Source organism: Canis lupus, chromosome 15 (genome assembly GCF_003254725.2).
Source record: "Canis lupus dingo isolate Sandy chromosome 15, ASM325472v2, whole genome shotgun sequence".
Classification (NCBI taxonomy): Eukaryota; Metazoa; Chordata; class Mammalia; order Carnivora; family Canidae; genus Canis; species Canis lupus.
In genome coordinates, this window is record NC_064257.1 from 4,891,241 (window position 1) to 4,907,251 (window position 16,011).

Genomic DNA, 16,011 nt, shown 5'->3' on the forward strand with positions numbered 1-16,011 from the left:
CCCGTGCTGACTACCCTGCCTACAGGTGAACCGTAGGTCTGTCCATCGACCGGCTGACGGACGTTTGGGTTGCCCCTAGGGTATTTTAAGGGTTAAACACCATACGGTATGTAAAGGGATTAGATCAGTAAATATCAGATCATTTTATTATTATTTAGTTTTACTTATTTATTCGTGAGAGACACAGAGAGAGAGGCAGAGGGAGAAGCAGGCTCATCGAGGAGAGCCTAATGCAGGACTCGATCCCAGGACCCCCGGATCCCACCCTGAGCTGAAGGCAGATACTCAACCACTGAACTACTCAGGTGTCGGGATATCAGATAATTTTAAATAGATTAAGCGAGAGAGAGAGAGGAATTTCTTTGCAGGCTTACCCAGGCACCTTCGGGAGCCCTTTATGGTCCTCCTCCCGTCGCCGCTCTGGGAGAGGTAGGACTGTCGTAGCTCTGGGAGAGGTAGGACCCGGATCCTGGCTGCTTTACAGAGGAGGAAATCGTGGCTTGGGGAGGGGACCGGCTGGTCCTGGTCACACCTGGTAAATCACGGAGCAGGGAGTGAGCCTGGGGGGTCTCTCCTCCAGGATCCCCGGTAGGGGGGCCAGCACCTGCCCGCCGCCCTGAGGGAGCCTGGGGGGCACAGCGGGATTTCCCAGAGGCCTCCTGTCTGAGCACCCAGCCCTGGCCTCCACCCGCCGGCCTGCTGCCTCATTAGCTAAAAAGTACCCCCCCCCCCCGCCCCGCCCCGCCCTGACACACACCCTGTGTCTGTCTCTCCCGTGCTCTGCTCCCTGAGGAGTGTCCAAGTGTGAAGCGCCTCCTGCCTCGGGCACCGCTTCATACTTGAGTTAAGGATCTACTTCAATCCTCGGGCAACCCCTGGGCATGGGGGTGTTGGCACGGAGGAGGCTCGGAAGGGTCCGGAAACTTGCCCAAGATCGCACAGCTCATGTGCAAGTGGCGGAGCCCAACTGCAGTGTATACATCTGTTTGCTTCCAAAGGCCCTTCCCCGTCTTGCTCCCTCTGCTCCCCTCCCTCGCGGAGGCCAGAGCTCCACATCTGGCTCCCAAATGACCCCCCAGGAGGGAAGGCGAAGGCCTGGGGACCCTGTTGCGGGGGGAGGGGGTGAGGTAGGGGGTGGAGGGGAAGGGCAGAGGGACTGGCTGGCCTCCCCTTCATCCCTCGGGCTTGGAGGCCCTCCCCAGGGCAGCAGGGTGCGGAGCTGCCCTCTCCTCTCCCTCCAGCTTCCTCTGGGAGACAATGTGCTTCTCATTAGGCTGGCGTTGGGTTTTGCAAACCACACGTCTAATTGTGAAGGTTTGGGGGTGTGAGTAACTGTGCATCTCGTGTGAGGGGAGAGCGGCCAGGCCTCTCCCACTTCCCAGAGCGGCTCTGAGCTGTGCCCCCAGCCCTCGAGGAGGGCCTGCCCGGCCTCTCTGGCCTCCCGAAGCGTGGGGCTGGTGGGGGCTGAGAGCGGGCCACGCTGCCTTCATCCCCGTCCTTTGGGGGGACGGAGGAAACACCCAGCCACAGGCATCTCCCTCCAGTGCCCTCCCTCTGATTAGGGCCCTCCTCCCCCTCCGGGACTGAGGCTCCCTCCCTCAGCCTTTCCCCACACCCTGAAGGAGGACACTGGGTGGGGGGGCAGTGGCTGCAGGACTGGAAGCGGTGGGGGACACCGGCCTCCTGCCCCGCCCCCACAGCGGAGAAGCTGCGTAATGAGCGTGTAACCGAGTTAGGCCCACAGGAGCCTCCGAAGGCTCGGGTTTCTTCCCCACCCGGCGGGTCTGTCTGGGTGACTACAAGGGGCCGGGATGCCGCCTTTTCAAAGGGTCCAAAATCCTCTGAGTCCCAGCCAGGCTCCCGGCAGGGCCGAGGCCACCGCAACAGGGCAGGGTGTGAACGTCGGGCTGCTGGAATTCCTTACCCCTCCCCGCTGCACACGCGCGCGCCCGGTCACAGCCGCGTGGGCACACGGAGACCCATGCAAGCCCCCACTCCTGCTTACGCGCACACGCAGACGTCTGTACTTCGGGTCACACTCACAATGCCGTGTGCTAACAGACGGCCACCCTAGGTGGACACTTCGAGTCACGTACACAAACACGCTCGTGGGAGCACATGCTCAGGCGTGCACACGCAGGCACACTCAGAGACGCTCATGCTGCTGTCACTCGGGCACATCCTCATTCTTAGGCAAGGTCACATGCGAGGAACCCTAGCGCTGGAAGGGACCCTGGAAGTGTGTCACCCAGCCCCTGCCCAGCTGCTGCCGAATCACCCGGGGAGACACCCGCTCTGGGCGCTGGCTCCAAGGCCAAGGACTTCTCATGGCATCTGGCTTTGGTCAGATGGATCTCATTGCTCTGGTCCTTTGGGAACCACCTCCAGTGACTCAAAACCTCAGGTGCGAGAGCCCGAGGCTGGCTTTCAAAGAGATGGGGCTCCGGAGGGGCGGGTAGGAAGATTCACAGGGAGCCCTTGCCAAAGAGAAGCACTGGTTTGGATTAGGGAGGACACCTTGTCCAGTCCAAGCTGAGAACATTCGGCGTATGTGTTTGGTTAAACAAAGTAGGAGGAACGAGAGGCTCGGGCCTCTGTCCCCATGATGGCCATGGCCGATGCCCTCGGCAGACCCGGAAAATGTAGTGGTGAGGACCAAAGCGGGGTGAGTCAGGAAGGCTGAGCAGGATAGCTGATTTGCCACCCTCCCTTACTCTGGGCAGGGGCTCAGCAGGGAGGTGGCAGGGGCCTGGGCTTTCAGGTAGAGGAGAGGACCGACCGAGACCAGGATGAGGGTCTTGTGAAGAGGAGGAGGTGCCCCACCCTGTGGGGCCAAAGGGACCTGAACGAGTGCCTTGAGAATGAGCTGTAATAGGACTTGCCTCTACTGGGCCTAAGGCTCAAGGAGCCAGGTCGCCCAGGCTCCATTCATTCATTCCTGGGGGAGAGTCTTCTAGGGGGGAGGGAAGGGGAATGGCTTCTGGGGCTCAATCACTTATTTACTCATTCTTTTTTTTTTTTTTTAATTTATTCATGAGACAGAGAGAGAAGCAGAGGGAGAAGCAGGCTCCATGCGGGGAGCCTGATGTGGGACTCGATCCTAGGACCCCGGGATCACGCCCTGGGCCCAAGGCAGACGCTCCACCGTTGAGCCACCTGGGTGTCCCTACTCACTCATTCGCATTAGCTGCCTAATGTGGGTCGTTCGTTATTTCCTCTAAAAGATAGATGGTGAGAGGACCCCCCTCAAGGACCAAGACTGAAGGAGTTACCGTGTGTAAACTCAGCACAGCAGCCGGCACGAAGTTGGTGCCGGCTATCCGTTAGTTTAAAAAGCTTGACAACTGCATGCCCGACCCCGATGGGTGCTGGGGGTGCCCCAGGGAGTAAGGTGGATGCAGTGTTTGCCCTCAGTGAGCTCAGAGTCCCAGGGGCTAGGGAATAGAATGGGGTGTAGTCCTCTATCACCTCATTCCCCTAACGGGCTGCTATGGCGGGTAAAGGCACGGTTCTAGGGGAGCACAGAGCCCAGGGGTCCTAACCTGGGTACTGGCTCGGGGAGGGGTCTCAGGAGGCAGGAATGTTCAAGGTGGGGCCTGCAGGGTGAGTAGGAGCAGCCAGGTGAGGAAAGGACAGAAGGAGCAGCATGTGCAAAGGCCCAGGGGCAGGATGCCTAGGTCACTGTCAGGAGCCTTAGAATAGTCCGGAGCCTGGCCCAGAGTAAAGCCTCGGGCAACGGCTGTTGGATGGAACGCTCATCCTCGCCCGGCAACTAGGGTGGGCGCACACATCCCATCCTGTAGGGTCTTTGTAGCAAGCCTGTGAGGCAGGGCTGATGTGCCCCTACCTCGCAGAGACACGCCGAGGCCCAGCAACCTCCAGATGTGGTCACGGTCACCCAGCTAGTGGGTGACCGGTGCAGCCAGGACCCTTTACCTTCCCTTGTATTTGGCTTTGGCTGATCAGGGGAACGTTTCTCTGCTGCTACTGTAGAGACCCCCGAACCAGGACCCAGGCTTGCAGTGGGGACCGGCCGCTTGGAGATGCAGCCCCGGGCCTTTCTGGGACGAGTTCCCCAGGGCTGAGATTTCTCAGAGGCCTTTGTCCATCCTCAGCCCGTGGTATGACCTCCTCCCACACGCGGCCTGGGCCCACCTCTACCCGGAATTCCTGGGGGCGGCCTCCAGCTCCTGTCAGGTCGAGGCCTCCGGGCCAGCCTGTTCTCAGGAACGTGTGTCTGCCGCGGTGGCAGACGTGGGCCTGGGGTGAGGCCCGCCAGGACCCCCCGTGGTGGGCACCCGTCTCCAGGCCCCTGCCCCCCCCACCAGCCCCAGCCTCTGCAGCTCTCTCACCAGACCCTTCACACCGATACAGCCGGGGGCACCTCCCTCTGGAGAGCTCAAGTCCGGGAGGAGGCCGCGGGGAGCATCCTAGGGGGTGCAGGAGCCAGGCCCCAGGAGCTCAGGGCCGGGTAGGGGCACAGTGAGGGCATCGAAGTGTCTGCAGGGCTGCTCAGAGCGGCTTACAGCCTGAAGGCACGGAAGCACCACGTGTGGCCAACCGACCCCCTGAGTCCAAGTTAAAAATGTGGGCAGCCCGGGGGGCTCAGCGGTTTAGCATCTGCCTTCAGCTCAGGGCATCATCCTGGGGTCCCGGGATCGAGTTCCGCATCGGGCTGCCTGCATGGAGCCTGCTTCTCGCTCTGCCTGTGTCTCTACCTCTCTCTCTCTGTGTCTCTCATGAATTAAAAAAAAAAAAGAAAAGAAAAGAAAAAAAAGAAAAACAACAACAACAACAAAAAAAAACAAGCTAAAAATGTCTCTTCCTCAGGGAGCCGGTGTCAGGCCCCAGAGCTAAGAGCGAGCCCACTAGGCAGATAGAAAACCCAAGGCCTGTGGTTGCTCGGAGGGCCTGGGGCAGGTCCGCCTTCCCATCCTCCTGGGACAGCCGTTCCCTCCCGGGAGAGGCCAGCCTGTCTGTCCTTCCAGGCCCATCCTCCGGCTGCTCTCGACTCCCAGCCCCTCTGGGTGCTCCCTGGAGCCTGTCCCCAGCGACCCCCTTCCAGGGAACGTGATGAAAGGTCTATTTATTATCCTTCAGCTCGGACAGTTGTTTCAGATGTTTCCAATTCGTTAGCCTCTCAGACATCTGTTCCTGGTTGAAGTCAGTGAAGAGAGAAGAAAGGAAAACTGGAGCTTCACACACCCTCCGTCAAACACACATGGACTCGCACGTCCCTCTCCTCCCTCCCCCCTCCTCTTCCCTGTCCCGCCGACCCAGACCTTCGGGTGCACCCCCCGACCCTCCCCGCACTCGGGTCTGTTCACTCCCACTCCTCCACGTGTGGGTGTGCACACCTGCCACAGATGGTTGTGAGCCCACCCACGCACGGCCCGGTGTGCACAGCTTCACGCCTGCGGGGTCCCGGCACCTGTCTCCTCTGGGGGCCTTCCATGCACATCGCCCCAGGTCCTCCACTATCTGAGCTCCTCATGCATGTGAGCTCAGCACCCCCGTCCCCCCACAACACACACACACACGGGCACGAGGGAGCGAAACCTCCCACACCCACACTCCTTAACACCCCCCCCAATTATCTACACGCTCATGCACGCCGTAGTGCATGCTTGCACGCTCAGCTCATTCCCACATTCCCACCCAACTCCATTTGCTGGGAGGGCCCAGGGTGGGCCTGGGGGCTAAATGGGTGGGGGGGTGGCTGGGTTCCTAAGCCCAGAGGTGGACTTGCTGGGTTGGGGGCCATGGGAGGAATCAATGGCTCCCCTGCTTCTGCGCAGGCTGGGAACATTACAATAGGGGGACCAGCCCCACCTGCCTCTGGGGGCCCCAGGGCAGGCGGGGTGGGAGATGATAAACATCTCCCCCAATGCCTGGCAGGGCTCACCTGAGTCACACACACACACACACACACACACGCACACACACATGCACACACATCCCAAGAGAACCCTCCAGAAGCTCCAGGTGAAAGGGAGGCTCTGTGGGGGGAGGGGTGATCCAGTAGGGTGAAAGGTCAGGGTGACGACTCCCCTGCCCCAATAGTCCACGGGTTGGCTCCTCCTGCCCACCAACCTTAGTTCCCAGGTCTGAGCCATGAACTTGGAAACGGGAGTCTCCCCCCACCCCCACTGCCCTCCCACCCACCCCAGTTCCTGCCCAACCACAGGTGGCTTCCATCATGGCTCAGTCAGACCAAACCAGATAGCTCCAGTTGGGGCTCTCCACCAGGCTCCCCAGGCTCCTGGGTGGGCAGGCATCGGCGTCGTGGTGGGCTGCGGTGGGGCTGAGGAGCTCCGAGGACCGGAGAGCAAGGAGCGGGGGTCTCCAGGGCCCACCGGACCCCTCGGCTTCCCCTGAGCTGACCCCGCTCCCCCAGCCCAGACCTCCAAAGCAGGTGGATTTTCCTTGTTAGATCTCTATGGACCCAGAGCCGTGGGGACCCCCTTTCCCAGCAGCGAGCTCAGCACACATGATCGTTGGGGGCCCCAACTTGGAGGCCCTCCCTTCCCTGCTCATACTCTGGGCTTTTAGGCCAACCGAGGCCTCCGCCTTCCCCTCTCCTCTGTCCCTGGAGTTCGAACAGACCCAGGGTCCCATCCTCTCAGCCACTGACTTGCTCTGTGTTATGGGGCCAAACATTCCAACTCTCCTTGCAGGACGGGCATGATATAGGCTTTGTAGAGGGGACCCTCTGAGGACGTGGCCACCCAAGCACCTGCTCCTAAGTAGGTGCTCAGTAAAAGCTTGTTGACTCAATCCTGAAACCAGGTGACCCGAGCCCACTCCAGGGCAGGCTGTGACCTTGGGAATTCTCTGCTTTGGCAACCACTCCCATTTGGGCCTTCTCCTCAGGAGGGCAGCGTCCTGCTTGGGGGAGGAGGGGCAGCATGTCTCTCAAGGAGCCTTTTCTGGCTCTTACGGTTTTCCTGTCGATCCCCTGAACCCTAGGGACCATAGGCCCCTGGGAAAAGAGGGGTGCTGCTGGGTGGCCAGGGGTGCTGGTGATGCTTGGAGCTGCCCAGAGGCCCGTGATGGGGACCTCTCCTCCCGGCCATGGGGGCTGGGGGCAGCCAGGACAGAACCCTTCTCCCACTCCCCACCCCAAGGCCAAGGGCAGCCCCGGCAACCACTGTGCTTTTAACTCCTGCACACCTGCAAGGTCCACAGCCCTTCCCACCCCATTCCTGCCCTTGAAGAAGGCTTCTGCAGGAGTGTGCACTGGAGCCAAGAATGGCCAAGGGAGGAGACAGAGCGAGAGGGGCTCCTGCCTTGCTCCTCACCTCGGAAATAATAGCAGGTCGGAGGAAAGGGCGAGAAGGAAGCGTCTATCGAGTCCCCACTGTGTGCCAGGCATTGCTTCGGGACGATGCACGTGTCACTCTGTACACACTGGAACCTAACCCCACGAGGGCTGAGATTTCTCTCGGGATTTGGTCAGTAACCCCCAGTGCCTATCGCGGTGCCCGGCACATGGCAGGTGCTCGGAAATACACGTGGAATAAACACATTTGGACCTGTGATCGGCTCCTAACTCTGTGAGGTGGGTACAATGACCATCCTCCCCTGAAGCTCAGAGAGGTTACGTGGCTCTCCCGAGGTCACGCAGCAGAGCTGGGCCTGTCTGGCTGCAAAGCCCTTGCTCTGTCCGCTTCACGGTTAAGCAGGCCCAGGGGACCACGGCTATTCTGGGCGGGTTGGGTGCCCCCATCCCGGGTGTGTCAGATGACAGGGCCGTGTCTCACGGACACGCGTAGAAATCCTCACGTGTTCTCGTGCCTCAGTGTCCCTGTGAGGGCTTCCACGTATGCTCTGCATCCAGAAAGCTGGGCCTCTCCCAACCCCAGCTCCAGCTTACCTGGGCACCCGCTGCATATGGGCTGCACGTGGGGTGCCGGCTGCAGGACGCAGGCCGGGGCCTCGGGGGGCACACTGTGACCTGGCTGGTTCTTTCTGTCTCTCTGACCAGCGTCCAGAGGGCATGCATGCATGTGGATATTTGCACTCATGCATGTGTGCACGTGCCTGTGTGTGTGTTGGGTATGTATGTATGTGTGTGTACGTGAGCCTGAGTTGCTTCTGCGTCAAGGCCCAACTCTTTGCAGGCTAAACAGGGTCCTGGGAAGGCTGCACGAAGGAGCCTGGAGGGGTCAGCTTTAGGCCTGGTGCCACCGGGTAGGAGTGCCACACAGAGCGGGCAGCTGGGGCCGGGCACCAGGGCCAGGGAGTGGTGCTTGGGCTGGGACTTAGCAAATCCTAACCCTCGCCCCCACTCCCAGATGAAGAGGGGCGACGTCAGATGTAGAGTTAAGTGAGAGCACGCACGCAGTCAAACATACACAGTCACACACATACACGCACGCTGGTGCAAGCACGGTGCCCATAGCCATTGATTCCCATGTGTATAAACACACACATGTGGTTCCCATGGCAAATGTGCAGGGACACACTGACACAGGTTCACATCCGCACGGCTGCAGTCCTGTCGCAGACATCAGGTGGACACCCCTCCCCAACGCCCCAGCGACAAGCATGCAGATCCAGACATGCATGTCACATCGGACAGGTTCATTCTCCTCGGAGGAGCTCCCCCCAACTCCCACACCTGCCCCATCCAGCCTCTGCCTCCACCAACACCCTTTTCCCCCAAACCTGAGCTTGCTCAGGCCTTGAACTGCCCTGGGGGGGCTTGACTGAACTGAACCGAGGGCTCACTCCGTGGGAGGGTGAGGGGCTGTCTGTGGTCCCCTCTCCAGGGTCCAGGGGCCACAGCATCTGAACCCAATGAGCTGTGTGGCCTGCTCTGGGTGACCCCTGCCAGGAGGAGGGGCAGGCATAAGCCTTCATGCACCCAGACTCGGGCCACCTGCCCGTCCCCCCAGCATCTCTCTCTCTCTCTCTTAAATATTTTATTTATTTATTTGAGACAGAGCACAGGTGGGTGGGAGAAGAGGAGCAGATGGAGAGGGAGAAGCAGGCTCTCCGTGGAGCAGAGAGCCCAACATGGGGCTCAATCCCAGAATCTTGGGATCGTGACCTGAGGCACCCAGGCACCCCTACAGCATCATCTCTTGTTGCTCCCCCTTGGGCGTACGCTCAGGCATCTGCCTCTTGTTGGGGGTCTCTGATGATAACTTACCTTCAGCCCCAGGACCTCCCCCGGGCTCTTGCCCTCGATGTAGACCTTCCCCTTCTACTCTTGGCCTCTCCAGCTTGTGCTCTCTGGTCCCAGCTGAGGGTCACTTTCTTCAGGAACCTCAATGGCTTGTCTACCCTACCTCCGATTCATCCCCAAGGGAGCTTCACTCCCCTGAATTGGACCCGCTACACTACTGGTCCCTCTCCTCCTCCCGATTGCCCTCAAGGGCAGGGACCAAGTCTGTTTTGTTTGCCATTGTTGTCTAGTTTTGTTCGGTTTTAGATCAGAAGTTGGTAGATAGTAAGTGCTTCGTACACACGAGTAGAGTAAATGAAATGAGTGAGAGACGAGTGAGAGCTTTACCCCGGCTCCTTACAGACACCCTGCTTTTGCTTGGAGACGCTGAGTGAGTAGGAGATGGGGGCTCCGGCTCGGGGTTGGGATGCCTGGCCTCCGGTCTGTAAGCTGCAGTGTGACCTTGGGCAAGTCACCTGCTCTTGCTGGGCTCGTTTCCCTCCTCTGTGCAGTGGAGGAGCACTGATGACGAGGTGGTCCTGAGGTTGGTCCAGCTCTGCTACCTCACATGCCCAAGGTCTCAGGCCTCTGGACTGGGGGGCCCTGGGGTCTGGGTGGGGCTGGCCCTTGCTTTCTGGGAGGGGTGGGGACGTGGGTGGAGAATCTGAGCATCCCTTCGTCGACAGGACAAAGTCTGACTCTCTGGTTTGGCATTCCACGATCCATTCTCGGCTCAGTTCTCTTCCTCGCTTCATTCCTTCCCCTCATCCCATGCGCCAAACACACACGCACACACGAGTCATGCACACTGGGAGAAACAACAGAGCTGAAGCTGTGAGTCTAACTTGCAAGAAAAAGGGATTGGGGGGCCCGGACCAGCTGCCAGTTGTTGAAGTTGTTGCTTTGGGCTTTCCAGGAAGCATGGATGTAGGGATGGGCGGCTTGAATTCAGGTCCAGGCCTGGCCACTGACCATCGACACGCTCATGGGCAGGTCACTTAGCCTCTCTGTGCCTCATCAGCGAAATGGAAATGGTAATCCCTTCCCTGGGCGGGGAGCCTTTGATCCAAAGAAGTGAGAGTGTCCACAAAGCACACGGCATGTCATGTGACCCTGAAGAATGATTTATTAGAGACCTGCTTTGTGCTCAGGCTCCTGACAAGGATCTGAGAGGTACAGGAAAAGTTTGAGGTGCAGTTGGTGGCTGCTTTTCGAGACTCACGGCCTAACCAAGCAAAGGGATGCACACGCAGGACCAAAATACCATAATCTGAGGTGAAGGGCCAGTAAGAGGCGGAGGGAAATAGTTGCAATGACTAAGATAAGCAGATAATTGATACTCTTGCCATATAACAGTCTTAAACATACTTAATGGGGCTGGGGGAGGAACCTCTGCAAAGATCCCAGTAGATTAATGGGGAAAGGATACACATACAAAATTCACAGGAGAGAAATAAGAGACTTTCATCAAAGAAATGCAAGTTAAAGCAGTGATAGCATTTCTGACTGTCGAATTGGCTAAGTTTTTTTTTCTTTATTTTTTTCTTTCTTTATTTTTTAAAGATTTTATTTATTTATTCATAAGAGACACACAGAGAGAGAGAGGCAGAGACACAGGCAGAGGGAGAAGCAGGCTCCATGCAGGGAGCCCGACATGGGACTCGATCCCAGGTCTCTAGGATCACACCCTGGGCTGAAGGCGGTGCTAAACCGCTGAGCCACCTGGGCTGCCCGTTTTTTTTCTTTAAAGAGAATACCTAGTGTAGGTGATATGATGAGAAAGACAAACACTTGCCACCTTTTCCTTTGTCAGTTCAGTATGTCCCAGGCACCTGCTATGTGATAGGCACAGCCTGGTGCTGGAAAGTGCGTTGGCAATACGGATGGAGAGCCTTCAAAGCACTCATGCCAGCAATGAAAGAAGAAGAAGGAGAAGGAGAAGGAGAAGGAGAAGGAGAAGGAGAAGGAGAAGGAGAAGGAGGAGGACACGTCTATGGTACTGATAGGGTGGAGCTGGGTGGTCGTCTACACACACACAGTTGCGGATCCAAACCTAGGGTGTGTCATCAGCAGCTGGGGCACCTCCGGGTCGCAGCCGGGATGATCAAACCCAGTTTCCTTGACCTTTCCAGTGAGGATAATAATATCTCCTCCCAGCATTGTCGTGAGCATGAAGGGAATCGCAGGAATAAAACACCCGGCCTCCTGCGGCAGAGCCTGTGGAGTAACCTCTCCGTTGTGCATTATTTGTCACGGGGGCAAAACCCTCCCAAGTGGCTAACAGTGGAAGAGGGGCAAGTATGTGTCGTTACATTCATAGCTTTGCCTACAGATTCTTTTTTTTTTTTTTTAAGATTTTATTTATTTATGAGAGACACAGAGAGGGAGGGAGACCCAGGCTCCATGCGGGGAGCCCGATGTGGGACTCGATCCCGGGACCCCCAGGATCACATTCTGAGCCGAAGGCAGATGATCAACCGCTGAGCCACCCGGGCGTCCCTCCTACAGACTCTGTTCAAAATGATATTTCAAAGGACCTTTAATGGCCTAGCCCAATACTTGCAAAATGACAATCGATACAAAGTGTATGTGATGAGTGACATAATTGTAGCAAAACAGCACACCCGGAAGGACCAAGTTCTACCACAAAGAGGGGATTAAGGGCCATTCTAATTCTCCTATATGTTTTCTAAATAATCATCATTGCTCTTATAATTGGGACCAGTTAAGTATAACTAATGTTATACAGCATAATGAACGGCTCGTGTATTGCCAGGAGGGCCAGAAGGCACAATTGCATGGACAGATCGGCAGGAAGTCAAAAAGCTATTGTCGTGAGTGACGCAGGAAACTTCAGGTTTCTTAAATCCAGGGACTGCGTCCTACTTATCGTCGTATTCCTGGCACATTGCTAGAATCTAATCAATCACTGAGAAAATACGCATATGCCTGCTTTACGTGAATTGTATCAGTCCTCACAATGACCCTATAAGGCGAGAACTATAATTATTAGCATTTTACGCATAAGGAAACCGAATTTGTCAAGTTTAAGAGACAAAATGGACAAGCAGCGCCGGCACTTGAGCCCGGACCTGTCTGGCTCCAGGGCACCGGGCTTCGCCACCTTGCGCTCCCCAGCCATGGGTCACTGTGGACACTCAGTCTGGGGTGATGAAGACCAGGGGTCAGGAGGAGCCGGCTCTGCGCCTGGGGCTGGGGGCAGGAAGGCAGGCGCTCCTTCCGAGACCCTGAGATGGGCGAAGGGAGATGCAGGGTTTAGAGTCGGGCTGGGTCAGGGACTAGAGAACTGGGGACACGAGCCAGTTTGGGGGGAAGAGGAATGTGGCTTTCTCCAAGCTGAATTTGAAGACAAGGCGGGCAGCTTCTGGTAGTGACGGGAGTGAAGATAAGAGAACCAGGCTGGAGACAGATGTATTAGGAAGCCCGGGAACGATGGGCCCGGCTAATGGAAGGGAGGTGGGAAGGGGAGAGTTCTGGAAGAGGACGCACTGCATGCTGCAATGTGACAGGTGCTCTGCGTCCCGGCAGCTGTGTTTTGGGGGTGCCTGCCTAGTGACGATTCTTCTTTCTTTAGGAGAGGCCATCATCCACAGTCACTCAGCCCAGCCGCAGGACCGCATCATCCCGTCTACAGGTGACGGCACAAGGCCTGATGATGGACTCTCTTCAGGGCAGTCGGATGCCCCCGAATGGCCTGGGGGCCCTGGGAGACAGAACAGGTCCTGGGCAGCTGCTCTGGGAGGCAGCAAGGAGTTGAGGCTGTGTTGTGCTGCGAGTGGCCACATGTACGCAGAAGGAGCTGGTCTTCCAAGAGAAGGCACAGTTGCATGGACAGATCGGTGACGATGGACCAGCGGCCTCATAGAGGGAGCCATGGGGCACGATAGCCTCTTTGGTCCCCGGGAAGCAGCCCGACTCTCTTATTTTTGTTTCTTCTCTTTGGATGCTTGCAGATCATGGGTTGCAGCCTTACGATAAACCTCCTTTTCCCTGAGCTGGCTCGCTGCCGATGGCCTTGAACTAAGACATGCACGTTCTGTGTTATGCGTAAAGTTCCCAGGGCAGGGCTTGACTCATTAGAGGCAGCAAAACGTGGCAGCTACCATTACCCCATTTACTTCTCAAAACAAGGTGACGATGTGGCGCCTGGGTGGCTTAAGAGGTTAAGTGTCCAACTCTTGATTTCAGCTCAGGTCATGATCTCGAGGTGGTGGGATGGAGCCCCACATCAGGCTCTGGGCTCAGCAGGGAGTCTGTTTGAGGATCCTCTCTTCCTCTTCCTCTGCCTCTCTTCTTTCTCTCTTTCAAATAAATAAATAAATAAATAAATAAATAAATAAATAAATAAATAAAATCTTAAAAAAAAGAAGCTGATGAGACTGAAAGTATGATTATTGGGAAAATGAGGAGACCAAGGCTCATGAATACTAGTTGAGTTACAGAGCCAGTGACCCTGGCGCGACAGGGCCCTAGCTGTGAGGATGTCTGCGTTCAAATGGGAGAGATGAACAGCCAACAAATAAATCATCGACAAGAGAACATCAGGCAGAGATTGAGGGCGATGAGGAAAAATAATTCAACATGATGAATTCGAATTCATCTACTTTGGACTAGAGAAAGGCTCTCTGAAGAGATGACATTTGGGCAGAGGCCTGAATGATGAGAGGAGCTGAAGAACATTGCAGGAAGAAGGGAAAGTGTGTCCGGCCCCCACAGGGGACAGTGATGTGGCTGCCACGGCAGAGTAGGTGAGTAAGGGATGGGCCCTGGGAGGGTTTGTGAAGTGCAGGGGTAAGGATGTTCGCCTCTAACTCTACGTGCAGCGAGGACCCATTGGGAGGATTTAGGAGCTGTCCTAGACACCCCCCCAAGATGTCTGTATCTGAATCCCCAAAACCTGCACATATGTTAAGGATCTTGAGAGAGGGACAGTCTCCTGGGGCATCCAGGTGGGCCCGAATAATCACAAGGGTCCTTATACATGGGAGGGGGGAGGATGGAGAGGTGATGACTGGAGCGAAGGTCAAAGGGACGCAAGGAGGACCCACGAGCCCGGCATGTGGGTGGCCTCTGGAAGGTGGAAGAGGCACGCAGCCCCCATAACCCACCTCAGACTTCTGACCTCTAGCGCTGTAGGATGAGACATGAGTGTGTCTGGAGCCACTGAGTTGGTGGCGATTCTAACAGCAGCCCTAGAAACTACAGCGAGTGCTATGATTCGATTTAGCATAACACAGATGCCACGGGGAGGATTGGGGGGCAGGAGGGAAGGTGGGAGACAGCACCAGCAGGCGGTGACCTTGGCTGCGGCTGGAGCAGGGTGTTGGCAGAGCACATGGCGCCCAACATGTGCATCCGGGAGACCCTCTGGAGGTGGCAGGGAAGCCGCTTGCTGATGGTTCAGACCTGGGGAGTAAAGGAGATGCCAGCCAAGCCTCTGGGGGTTTACGTGGTACAGTTGGGCAGTTGGAGCTGCTGTTTATTGACATGAGCAAGACGGGGTCTTGGATGGGATCATCCCCCCAGACTCCAGACTAAGACCTGGGTATCTGGACTCTCAGGCCCAACGGGCTTGGACCTATGAGAGTAACCTCGTCCAGGGGAGGAGTTTAGGAGGGTGTTAGTTACATTTAGTTATTGCTTACTGTATTCGAGCTCCCAGAGATAGAACCAGGAGTGTGTGTGTGTAGGACTTGTCTTATGACTGTGGAGGTTTAGCAAGTCCAAAATCTGTAGGGTAGGGTTGGAGATCTGAGGAAGACCTGGGGCTGCAGTAGGAGTCCAAAGGGCATCTGCTGGAAGAATTTTTCATGTTCAGAGGACGTCAGTCTTGGTTCCCTGGTGGCCTTCAACTGATTGGTTGAGGTCCACCCACACCATGGAGGGTCATCTGCTTTACTCAGGGTCCATAGACTCAAAATTTTTTTTTCAAATGTTAATCTCATCTAAAAACTACCTTCCCAGAAGCATCTAGAAGGATGTCTGTAACGGCCTGCCCAAGTTGACGTATAAACTTGACCATCACATTTGCTTCTCTTACTGTTGGCTATTGTGCTTTTTATCTGTATTATGCATGGTTGAAGGGAAGGGCAGAGGGCCAGGAGTAACCGTGCACCTGCTGACGGTTAGGGCCTGGAGGGGAGGTGGGCAGAGGGACAAGGAACTGGAACCAGGATGGTGGAGAGAAACATTCCAAGAAGGGGGGGGATGTCAAGAGTTGCAGAGACCTGGAGAAGAAGGAAGACAAAGGAGTTGCAGAATGTGGCGACTCAGAGCTTGTTGGTGACCTTAGCAGAGGGTCCTGCAGGGCGAGGAGGGTCTATCACACGCAGGCACCGGGTATTTGGAACTCGAGGCTGGGAGGGGAGCCAGCGGGGAGATAATTACCCAACACACTGACCCAACAGAACCGAAAGGAGGCCGTGGTCAGGAAGGACGGGGGAGCTCCTGAGATGGAGAGGTCAGGGTGGCCCTTCCGACAAAGGGATGCTGAAGCTGCCCATCTGAAGAGCTGTGCAAAGGCCCTGAGACGAGGAAGTGGTCAAAGACTTGAAAGAAGCCCAGTGAGGCTGGAGCCGAGAGAGGAGACAGATGAAGCCGGAGGGATGCGGCCTTATAAGGGATGGTGTTTGGATTTGATTCCAAGGACAATGGAAAATCACTGGAAGGTTTAAGCAGGGTTGTGAGTGATGGGATCTGCCTGATAATTTTTAAGATTTTTCTCTGGCTACTGTGCGAAGCCTGGGCTGGTGGGGGAGGTGGGGGGAGCAGAAGCAGGGGAGACAGTTGGGGGTGCTGCCCATCGTCCAGGTAAGCAG